Source organism: Miniopterus natalensis, chromosome 18 (genome assembly GCF_054644295.1).
Source record: "Miniopterus natalensis isolate mMinNat1 chromosome 18, mMinNat1.hap1, whole genome shotgun sequence".
Taxonomy (NCBI): domain Eukaryota; kingdom Metazoa; phylum Chordata; class Mammalia; order Chiroptera; family Miniopteridae; genus Miniopterus; species Miniopterus natalensis.
The window spans coordinates 28,936,025-28,947,888 of record NC_142098.1 but is presented as its reverse complement, the minus strand read 5'-3'; the positions used below and the strand labels follow the sequence as shown (position 1 = coordinate 28,947,888).

The following is an 11,864-nucleotide window of genomic DNA, read 5'->3' as shown; positions in this document are numbered from 1 at the left end:
ATGAATAATTGGGGTAGGGGGGTACTCTGTCCAGCCCTCGAGGGGTTTACAGACTAGGCTGCTAGAGGTAATTGATCTTATGTAATCCCCACAATAACACTACTAGGTGGGCACTGCTATTTCCCCCATTTTACAGATAAGAAAACTAAGGCAGAGAGGAACAAACTACCTTGATGATTAAGTAGCAGAACTGGGATTTAAACCAGGACTTTGTGTCTTGAATGATAATGCTAATGCCATATATATACCAGGGTGGGGAGCAAGCCCTTCCCACTCTTCCTGACCCTCAGGATTCCCATCAGTAAAACAAATGACTTGATGAAATAAACTCTTGGGTCCCCCTGTCTCCATCTATGCTTCCAGTTGGGTCAAACCATAAAGTACAAAGTAAATATATACATGTTCATAGTCCAGTGGATATTAAAGCCAATTCATCCAATCCTGTCATTTGAGACCCAGAGAGGAGAAGGGAATGGCCTGAGATTGCACAGCAAAACAGTAACAGAACAAGGTCTTGAAGCCCAGGTCCCCTAATGCTTGGGTCTTTGCATTTTAAACACAGACATATAGATACACGTGAACACCTTGAGTAATGTCATTTGTCGTAGTTCTGTTTTAGTGCTGGAAAAGACACACCAGAGGAAGAAGGGTCACGGCCCCCCCCCCCCCCCCCAGCTTGGGTGCTAAGTGTGCTCTCTGCTTTGAGGAGGGGCCTGGGGAAACCTCTGAACAGCTTCACCCAGCTAACAGGATCTCAGCTCTCCCCAGGGCTCACTGAAGTCTAACAGAGAAAGTCTGGCTCTTTCATCTCCCAGCCCCAGACAGAGAAGGGATAAAGAAAAATGCAGTAAATCAGCTGCCACATAATCACGCATTTTTAGAGCTTGCTTGTAATTAGTCTATATTCATAGTGCTGTGTGGGTAGAGAAATCTACACCCAAGGAAACTCTGAAAACCAACATGCTTGTTTCAAGTCACTGATCTACAGGAACCTTCATATGACAAGTGACAGCAGCAAGTCCAGGCACATCCATACAAACACCTTGATACAGCCTTTCCTGCTCCCGTTGCCTCATCTGGCTCTGGTTTATCCCTTATTTTCCCTTTGCCAAGGGTTCCCCTCAAGAAAGCAAAATTATTAGTGACTTCTCAGGGAGAGTCACTAACATCAATCAGTGAGTTGGGGGTGGGAAGAAATGGCTTCTGACCTATACTCAGTCCTACAGAAGAGTCACTCTACCACCTGTGACTTACGCTGGCTTCGCGCTGAGCATATTAGCATTGTTCTACTAAGACAGCATTCACATAACCATCTTCTTTTGTGCTGTAATGATAATAAAAGTCATGAACACTAAAGACCAAGACTTGCAGTTTCCAAATTATATGCATACTAGATATCTCATTTGAGCCGTGTGAAAATGAGTCAAGTTTGACTTTGTATATATCTAGTGATTTTGGCCTCATGTTAACAAATCATCTAGGAAAGAAAAAACAATGCTAATCTGACTTTGCTGAATTTCCATGTATGACAAATCCCAAACTGTCGTCTTCTCCTTTCTAGAAGACCTTAGCAAAGCACTGAGGGCAGGGACGATGGACTTGTCACTGATATACAAGCTTCATGAATGTATGAGAGAAGAGGTAGGTTTCCCTGCCTTCAGGAAACATTATTTACTTAATCAGCATTCTCAGGGTGTCAATGCCCTGCCTGCAGACCCAATTGAATACCTCGGCTTAGCCAGACCCCAAAAGACCTATGCACTCAGGACAATAGGCAAACAGCAGAAGGGTTTGTTGGGAATGAATGAACTCACGTTAGGCAATAATCTACATCTTAGACATTTAACTTAATTCTGAATACATCTCCTGCAACTAAAACTGCACCCCACCCCAGCTTCCTACAGTGGACTTCTGCTGCCTGCTGTTTACCACCATAGCTGATTTGTTTTTCCATCTCCACTGCCCAGCCCAGTTCCCAGAAGTAGTGCATGTTCCATGAGTGCCATTGGCTGACTCCATGAATCAGACAAAAGAGTTGGGAGAGTTATATCTCCCAATGGGTAAGCATGTGTTGCTGAATTTTTTTTTTTTTTTTGCCATCCCCCCCATGGTCTAAGACAATAATTCTCAATTCTAGAATTAAAATCCTCATCAGAACGTTATTGGAAGAGCGGGAAGCAGACTGGGGTGTTTTCAGTGATACAGAAAATTGGCTGGGGAGCTCTGAAGACATACTGACGTCTGCCACCGCACTTCAGTTGGCCTAGGAACCGGCTTAGGTATGTTCTAAAGACGTCTCAGGTGATTCTTACATGCAGGCAGGAGAGGGGGGGAAAGCCCACAGCAGTGGCTCTCAAAGTGCGGTCGCCAGAATAGCCTCAGCATCACCTGGGTACTTGCTAGAAACGTGACTATCCGGGCCCCCTTCCAGATTTACTGAAGAACGAACACGGGGGCTGTTTTGTTTTCTTTTCTGAAGAAGCCCCCCAGATGAGTCTGGTGCACCAGAATGTGCGACTCGCGGAACTGTAGCTATGGAGGCCAGATGTTCGATCCCTGGGCTCCAGGCTCAGCATGGGGGAGGGGGAGAAGGGGTCGAAGTCCTCCTGTCCCTCTGCTCAGTCTGAGATCTGGAGCCTACTGCTCAGGACAGCAGGAGCTGCTGCAGCTCCAGGGCATATGTCACAGCTCTCCTGCTCTAAAAATTGCTACAGCTGTACATGCACGAGCTAATAAAAAGTCTTCACCGCAGGGCTGAGAGCTTTATTAGGCACTGCCCCAACTCTCCCCCGCCTTCTCTGGCCTTCACTCTAGCGCATGCTCGCGGGGCAGGCGGCCACCCAGCTCCTCCCACCTCCCGCCCTGAGCCAGCAGGACCTCCCGTGCAGCCTCAGCATCTTCAGAAGGCTCTCCGGGGTCTGCCTTCATCTTGGAGTCCTGCCTGCTGAACTTGTTCTCTTTAGTCATGGTCTCTCCTCCCTATGGTTGCCAGTCTCAGGCTCCTGCAGCCTCTACTTGGAATTTTCCCAAGGCCACCCCCACCCCCCACAGAGAGTCAAAATTCTACCTGCTCAGCCTTGGGCAGAAGCCCTGGGACCATGGACAGAGGCCCACCCCCCTCAGAAAGGCCCAGTAGGAAAGCAGGGGAGAGGAGAGGAGAGAGCAGTAATTTACAAATCTGATGGGAAGGAAGAAGTGGAGTTTCAGCGCCAGACAGACCTGCTGCCTTCTGATGAGCTGGGTGACCTAATCACATTCTGAATCTGAGACGCAGCCTGCACATCTGTACAACTGGAGACAAGAACCCCCAGCCCACTGGGGAAGTGCTTGGTGATCCATGAAAATATGTGCTCTTATGTTGTTTTCCCAGGGCTTGCACAATGCGTATGCAGGAGGGAGGGAGGGAGGCCACCCCCTGGCGTACATGCAAGAGAACACACATTTCTCCATCCCTCTCTTGGGATCTCATTTGGCCTGTCAGGAAGAACACAACCATGGATACACGTAGCACACCTGGTGCGACTCTGGGGTCTTTTCCAGACCCTGTGTGCCCGGGGGAACTCCCAAGCCAATGATGGAGGCCCTTGGGCTGGGAAAGGGTAACAAGAACACAGAGAGAGGAAAAGAAGGGTGAGAAAAAGGTGAAGATGGTGTGACGAGGGTAATTAAAGCAACAACAATAGAGCAGCTGACATGTGTCCAGAGCTGCCATGTGCCCTTCACTGCACTAGAGGCTTCCTGTGGGCCGTTTCATTCACCCAAGAACAGCCTAATGAAGTGGTTTCTAATGATGGGAGCCAAGGCTAAGAAACTTGACCGAGGGCACATGCACACAGAGATGTCTGCGTACGACTTCATGATGGCGGCACTGCTCCCACACCGGGTTGCGCTTATCTGTTCTCACTACAACGCAAGCCCCTCAGTGCCCGTGGCCCTGTAGGTAAATGAGCCATGAGGTAGCAAGGATCAAATGCCTCGATTGACCTGTAGAATTCAACACAAAGCCTGAAATCTAAGAAGAGCTCAATAAATGACGGTTGTGATGAGAAGGCAGATGAGCAGGAAGCGTTGGGATGTTTCCGGTCACCTGCAAAGCCTCAACCTCCAACCAGACCTGCACCCCGCTGGTATTCAGAAAGCACGCTCAGCTGAAGGCACCCCTGCAGAAGTGCAGGTCTGAGGGTCGGCCAGCCCCGAGTCAGCTCCGGCCTTCCCCACGCGCCGAGCTCCCGGGGTGGAACTCAGAGCATGGCTAACCAGCCTGCTGCAGCAGCGCCTGTTAATGCTCTCGGCTCAACTGCAGGTGTCCTGTCCCTCGTCCTGGCCCCTTCCCAGCACTCTTCCCTCAGGGAAATGTCTACCTCTCCATCAGGAGTCATAAGGAGCTACTTCTCACTACAACTGGAGCCTTGAGCTCAAAGCACTGGGCAGTCACCCTGCAGGGGCCCCAGGGGAGGGTCAGATTCCTCTCCCCTTGAGAAACACCAGACAGACTCTGCCATTGGCTGATATGACTGACTGGGGAGCCCAGCTGCCGGTCCTCTGAACACAGAGGTAGTGCTGGCCACCACTGTGGGTGTGGCAAGGTGTAAGAAGAGGTCAGGTGCACGGAAGCCCAGTAAACGGAGGCTTCTCTCTCTCCTCTTTCCTTAGCCCCACCAACATGTGCACAGACACCGCTCACTCTGGTCCTGCACCCAGCTTACCAGTGAGCCACAACTGCTCATTTGTCCTCCAGACCCACCCTCCACCCTGATCCGAGCCCTAGTGTCTATTCAGAGAACCATGGGCTTTGAGCCTTAATAACAATCAACTGTCCCTATGCCCCCACTTTGCTTCTGGGAAGTGGAGGCCAGGTTGCTGAAGGGATTGCCAAAAACCACAGGTGAGTTTGTAACAGGATGGAAACCAACCAGCCCCTGTGCACCTGGCCTTGTACTGAGAACCCCCACACCCACCCCCCTGCCCCCAGGCCTGGAGGGGGGTCAATGGGGGGAAAAGGGAGCACATATGTAATACTTTCAATAATAAAGATAATTATTTTTAAAAGACTCAGTTCACACATCAACCCTTTCAGGAGCTTCCCTGACACCTCTTCTGCATTTTTCATTCATCAAATCATCTATCCATTTCATAAACACCTAGTGGTTCTATGTAACTCAGCACAGTGTGAGGACATAGAGACACTGTATGAGCCCCCACAGAGCTCGAGGTCTACTGTCCCCATGGCACCTGGTATCTACCAGCATGTGATGGGACAGTTTCACATTGAGCTCCACTGGTCGGATTCCATCTTGTTCTCCCCAGCTGACCACAGCACCTCAAAGCCACATCCTAACCATCTGTAAATCCCCAGGGAACAGCAGAACCTGGCCCAGAGGAAGTGCTCAATGAAAACGTGAATGAGTGAGATACCACATTGGTGTTTATCTTGCTTCGGTGTTTCAGGTTCTGTCTGATCACTGTGCCCATGAGCCATGTCCTCTGGTCATTTCTGTCTTTGCCCAAATTCCCACTTGGGCTACTTACAGGGATCAAAACTGCCTTTCATCTAAACAAGCCACACCAACTGGCTGTGGTAGGAATCTTCTCCGTCGCTCCAATCAGTGCACATTCTTGAGACAGCCAAGGGGCTGGTGAAGGATTTCAAAGGCAGCATGACTAATGTGCTATTTTTGATTGGAAAGTGGAGAAAGAGCTCTCAGCTACCACTCTCCTTAATTACATGAAGCAAACACCTCCTCACGTCCAGCCTTGGATGCCTGTTTGAGCCTTTGCTCCCCAGCCCTCCTAGCCTGCCCACTGACCGGCACAGAAAGATGAAGAGCCATACCTGCTGAATGAGCAAGCGAAAGGGCCCCAAGTTCACCTGCTGGGGACAGTGGGATTATGCGCGATTCTGTAGCATCAATTCCTAGTTTCTTCTCCACCGCCCATTCCACCCCCCCTTACCCTCTGCCAAGGAAGGGTCTTTCCCTTGAGGGTGAACCAAGCCTCATTTCTTGGAGGTCTGAGTCCTGAGTGGCCTTGTTTTCACTGGGTTGCCACGGTGGGATTGGCCAGAACTTTGGGAAAGGGTGAGTTTAGAGGTACCCCAGCACACACCCCTGGGTAGCTAGCACAACCCTCTGTGCTCACCGCCCTGTGGTGCAGCAGCAACCCAACTCGGGGGGAACAGTGGAGATCATTTTCCTTGGGCCTCTGTGACCCCCTTTTTGCCTGAGGGTTAGTGGTAAAAAGAACCCAAAATGCCCAGATGTTTTAGCTCCCAGTTCCTAAAATCCATGCTGGTGTTCCCTGGTGGGATGATTCCTCCCGTGGGCATCGGGGCCTCTCAGCCTAGAACTTTCAGGGGAACCTCTGCTGAGAATGGCACAGCACTACACACAGCTGACCGCGCTTAACTCTCGGTACAGCCTTGTGAGAGGGATGCCCATCTATAGATGACAAAGCAGAGGCTCAGAGCAGCGGTTCATTTTCCCAATGAATCACAAATGTTTGAGCATTGGTACAGAACTCTAAAGCCCAGGTCGCTTTGCTTGCCCCAGCTGCTGCTGTGAGGACTCTCGTGCCACCATCACCCTCGGAGTGTTGGATGTGTGTGCCCAGACAGACAGAAAGCCCTTGGATTCTAGGGGCCAAAATTCATTTCCTTCCAGGCCCTTTCCTCTGTGGGCCCCAAACATTTCAGGACTGTGAGAGCAAAATGTTCTCTCCATCTTTTGCCAGGGACCTGGTACCCCAGGTATTCTTCTCTGAACTGACCAGGCTCCAGGAATCACCGGGAAGAGGCCCCCGTTGAAAAAGCTGCAGCCCCGTCGGATCACTGATTCCTGGGCCTCGAGACTGACAACAGCAGGCACCTCTCCGGGAGCAGGTTTAATCGGAGATGGAGCCTCCAGGTAAATCACCTTCCCCAAACCCCAAAGCCTCCTTCCTGGGCCCCTTCAAATGAAAAGAGTTCCCTCTACTAATATATTAATTAAAATGAAATATTAATAGCTGACCTCTATTATTTATTGGCTGTTTTGGGGAAATAAAATATTGAGATCCAAAGAGGAATCAATTTCCCCCAGCCTCCCTTTCCTGAGCAGACTGGGTTCCTGTCATATAATAAAGAGATAAGCTTATCAGCGGCATCAATTCAAAGACATCTGTAAATGTTGATTTTGAACCAATAAGAAGATTATAAGCCCTGTCATAAAATATCTTTCCAGGATGTAAATTATTCAAAGCTCTTCATGGGCAGACACAGTAGCGCACGCCTCAGCGATCCCCGCTCTGTGCAACACTTTTCATTTATTAAAGCCAGAGAGGGCCTCTGTTATAAAGCCCCCTAAATAAATAATCACCTTCATCTCCCTCTTCCAAATTATTTCCACGATTAGAATCCAAAACGTTTGCACCAGGCATGTCAAGAGGGCTGCCTCCCTGAGCGGTGCGCATGTCTTCATCGAGAAGCTCGGTGCCACAAACCAGTCACCCCCATTTTTTCTCTGGAGCAGGGCAATGGCTCCGGCACTGGAGACAAGCTCTGGGGGCTTATCTTTACAAGTTGAAGCTGCAAGATGAAGGTCAGGTGATGTAATGAAAGGGTTTGGAGTCCAAACCTGCCTTGCCATTTGGTCTCAGCATAACCTTGGCATGTTATTCAACCTCTTTAAAACAGTCGTATGGAAGGGTAAGGAACAGTATGTGCACAAAGCCTGGCTCATAGTAAAGTTCTCAGTCAGTATTAACCAGATCGATGACCATGGCATAGACCCATGGGGCACACTGCTGCTCATCTCGTCGAGACCTAGAGCCTCAGAGTATTCTGGGTAGTTCTGCCTGCCCCAAAGGGTACCTAGAGTAGGCCCATACTTCACCTATCTCTGCCTTTGTTCACACAAAAGCCAGATAAGGCTCAATTCAAATGCCATCTCCTCCTTGAAGCATTCCATGGTTTCCTCACTTGGATTCTTTCTTTCCTTCCCTCCTTTCCAAATATTTATGGAGTGCCGATCCTATGCCAAGCATTGATCTGGCATCGTTCAGGTACAAGCTTGTGTAATCCTCATGACAATTCTGCAAAGCAAGTCTTGCTGCCATATTTCATAGAAGAGGACATTAGGCTCAGGGAGACTAAGTGTCTTGCTCAAGTCACATACTGAATAAGCGATGAGATCAGGATCTGAACCGCGTTTGGCCTGATACCAAAGCCCATGCTTTCCTTTCTTTTCCACTGACTGTCCTGCTGCTGGACCCACAGCTCAGTGCTTCCTGTCTGGGCTCCACTTATCCCCCTGAGCATGCCTGAGTTCTGATGGGAATGGACCTTTATCCTGAGAGTATCATTCAGCCTCACACATGGAGCCCTCAGGGCCACCAGAGACCTGGGCCCATGGACATTACAGCGCCATCTGCCTGGCTCCTCGCTAGATCAGCCCCCATCACTCACGGTACCCCCAGTTCCCACAGGTCTCCCTCAGCCCATGCCCAGGCTGCCAATAGTAACTCACACCCATTTCTCCTGCTTCTCCATTCTCCATGCTGTGCCTCACTCAGTTTCTTCACCTATAAAATGGGGATAAACAATGGTGCCTATCCTAGGCAGCAGCTATGAAGATCAAATGAAATCGTGAATGCAGCATGCTTTGAACAAGCCTGACATGAGGTCAGAGCTCAAGAATAGCAGTTGCTGTTGCTGTTATCTTGAAGGTTTCATTGTGACTCCAAATCCATGCTCTCCCCACCATGCATTGTGCATTGTGCTTCCCCATAGCAGAAAGCTTCGCATATAGTGGATAGTCAGCAAATTGTAAATTGCTGCTAAATTCTTTTATGTTCTCCAGAGCACAGGCTAATGAGCATTGGGTGCAGCTACATGGGAGACTGGAGGGTATACGAGCTCTGGAATCAGACAGGCTGGGTTTGAATCCTGCCTGTGACACCTTCTGGTGGATGGTCCTGACAAGTCACTCAGGACTCCCTGAGCCTCTACTTACATATCTATAAAATGGGGCTAGGAGACAAGGCTTGATGCCAAAGCTTCCAGGCCACTGTAGCTGCAAAGATAACCTGCCTACAAAGTGGCCAGTGCATGCCAAGGACACCATGCATGCTCATGTTCTCCTCCCCTCCAAGCCTTTTTTCTCACCTGTCCTCTCCTCTCCTGACTCCCTGCCTACTGGCTTCTTGTATCTGCCTCCTTTGTTAAGAATATCATCAGTACAGCATGTGCTCTACTGCCTGCCTGCTCGTGTGTGTTTGGGGGTGTCCTGTTAATCTTTTTGACCTTATCTCTTGGGGGGAGGGGAGATATTAAGTGCCTCAGAGATGAGGGCCAGAGCCTACCTTGAGTGACATTACCTGCTTAGACATGTCCCACAAAGGGCCATGGAAGGAACTATTCCCACCAACCATGAAAGGGAACATCTGGCACAAAGTAGGGCCCCAAACCAAGCCACGAAACTCTCGATCTCCCCCCATGCTATGTAGGTTATATCCACTATTCTAACCCAATTCTAGGAAAACAAAAAATGGCCGTTCATTGTGATGAACAAGCCGAAACATCATCCAACAAAAGGTGTAAGTGTTCCCATATGCACAACAAAATAACACACACACACTAAAATAGCTCAGGAGCCCCTGGGGGTGTGCACGGGGGTTGCAAATGTTCCTGCAAATGCATCAGAAAGAATAGGTGCCCTGCACTACCTGCCACCCAGAACACAGGCGCCATCTGATAAATTTGCTCCCCCAGCAATCCTGCCTTGTCAAGAGCTGACAATCACACATGCAAAACAAGTGTTGTGTATGAATTTTGCAAACGTATCACTTTGGGAAAACAGAACCAAAGCAAATTGAGAAATCATATAAATAATTACTCTGAGCTTCAACTCTAACATAAAAAAGGAAGGCCCATAGCAGAAATGCTAATTAATATGACTGTTTAATTATAGGGGCACAAATTAATAAACAGGAATTACTCCAGATTTCCAGCAGGCAGCCCATCTCTGCATGTGATCGCAGAGGTGTGGGCACAGGGGTGGGGGAGGCTTAGCTTTCCTTTGCCAGGTGCCCAGCTGGAATGGCATCAGGAAGGGGGAAGGTGAGGCCCCTGTGCAGGAGGACCAGGTCCTTTCAGCCCCCACCTCTCTGCTCAGTCACACTGAGTCCTCATCAACGACAGCAGGTATAAGCATCCACCAAGACATCTTTTCTAATTAGGAAATCACTCCTCATGCAGCTACCAGGGCCCAGCCACAACATGCTAAGGACAAAATGAAACAGAGCACAGCCACGAGATAAGATTTATTAAGTAGCCACTATATGCCAGGTACTCTGTCTCTCTGTCTCTCTCTGTCTCTCTGTCTCTCTCGCTCTCTCCCTCAATTTGTTTTGGTTGTTGTTTTGGTTTCTATGGGAGCAAAATGGGTAGATGGTATCATCTACATGGGTGATCATCCCATTACACTTGAATCCAGTGCCCCACATCCACACACAGGCCCTATCACTGTGACCTGGTGATGGGGAGTAGGATGGACCTAGTCAATCCCATGTGCCCCGCTCCATTCCCAGAACCAATCACCATGGCCCAGTAATAGGGAGCAGGATGGGCCCAGCCAACCCCATGAGCGTACCTCGTGCCCAGCAGCCTTCTTCCTGGAGCCCCTACTCTCATGTGATGGATGCTGAACAAGGCGAACACCTGACCAAGCCAGACGGGATGAGCAATCCCACAGGCAGAGGGCCCAATTTATATGCTCTTAGAAGGTTTAATCAGCTTGTGAAATGCATTAAATAAGGAAATTTTACTAAACAACATTTCAGTACCTATCAGAAGGGGGGAAAAGAAACTTTAAACTCAAGGTAACAACATAAAAGCAAAGGACTATTTGGCCAGAAAACCAAAAAAAAAAAAAAAAAAAGAGTAGGATCGGTTGTGACTTGCCGCTGTGAACTGTGGGCCACCAGGGTCGGTGAAGGCTGGGTGAAAACTTACTTAAAAGATATTGACTGGGTAGCTTTTGGGGAGATCATACCCCCAAACCAGAAGGCCACTGCTAACTCCCTGAAGTCTTGGGATGAGACCCTCACCTCCACGTTGGCTACTCTACTGAGAATCCACCTGCTACTGACTGGGCTCACTACTAGGCCAATGCAGCAAAGGCCACTTGGTAGATGACTGAGAAGAAGGTGGAAGCCCTGAAGGTTCCTGTGCCAGAGGCTAAATATAGTGCCCTGGAGGGTTCTGTAGGAAAAGGAGATGTGAAAAATTGCACTGAGTTTTTGTCTCTCTCAAAGACCAGGGTCCATCAATATGAGAATGAGCTGGAGATGAAGAACAGAATTCCCTTTGATCAGATGACCACGGAGAAGGGGAATGAAGTCTTCCCAGGACACAAGTTACACAAGAAAAAGTATCCCTGCTGGCCTCACACACCAATTGAAAATCACAAATTTGCGCCTATGAGAAAGCTCTGGCCCTTGTATTATAAACTCTGGACATTAAAAATAATTACATAATCAAAAATAATAGTAATAAAAGGCTGTAAGAAATCAGGTTCAGGAGAAAACCATCATGGCACAGGGAAACAGGGAAAACAGGTATGTGGCCCCTTAAACAGACTTAACCCTTTATGGCCACTAAGTCCTTCCTTGTGAACAATTTCTGGTGCTTAACTGCTCTGAAAATTGGAGGCAGGAATTTTGGAAGATGCTCCTCCCTCAGTAAAACTCCAACTAAATTAGATATTGAACAAGACACTGATGTCCTAGCAAAAAGACACACACACGCCAAAAAAAAAAATGGGCCCCAAGCTGCTGAGAGATGATAAATTGTCAGTTTCTATTTAATAAGATTGTGTCTCATCACTATC

The 11,864-nt window shown here is 48.8% G+C and overlaps 1 pseudogene; it reads left to right on the top strand.

Moving 5' to 3' along the window:
- The first annotated feature begins 3,790 nt into the window (after positions 1-3,790).
- LOC107537385 (ATP synthase peripheral stalk subunit d, mitochondrial pseudogene) lies at positions 3,791-11,511 on the top strand (annotated as a pseudogene).
- Positions 11,512-11,864: the final 353 nt, after the last annotated feature.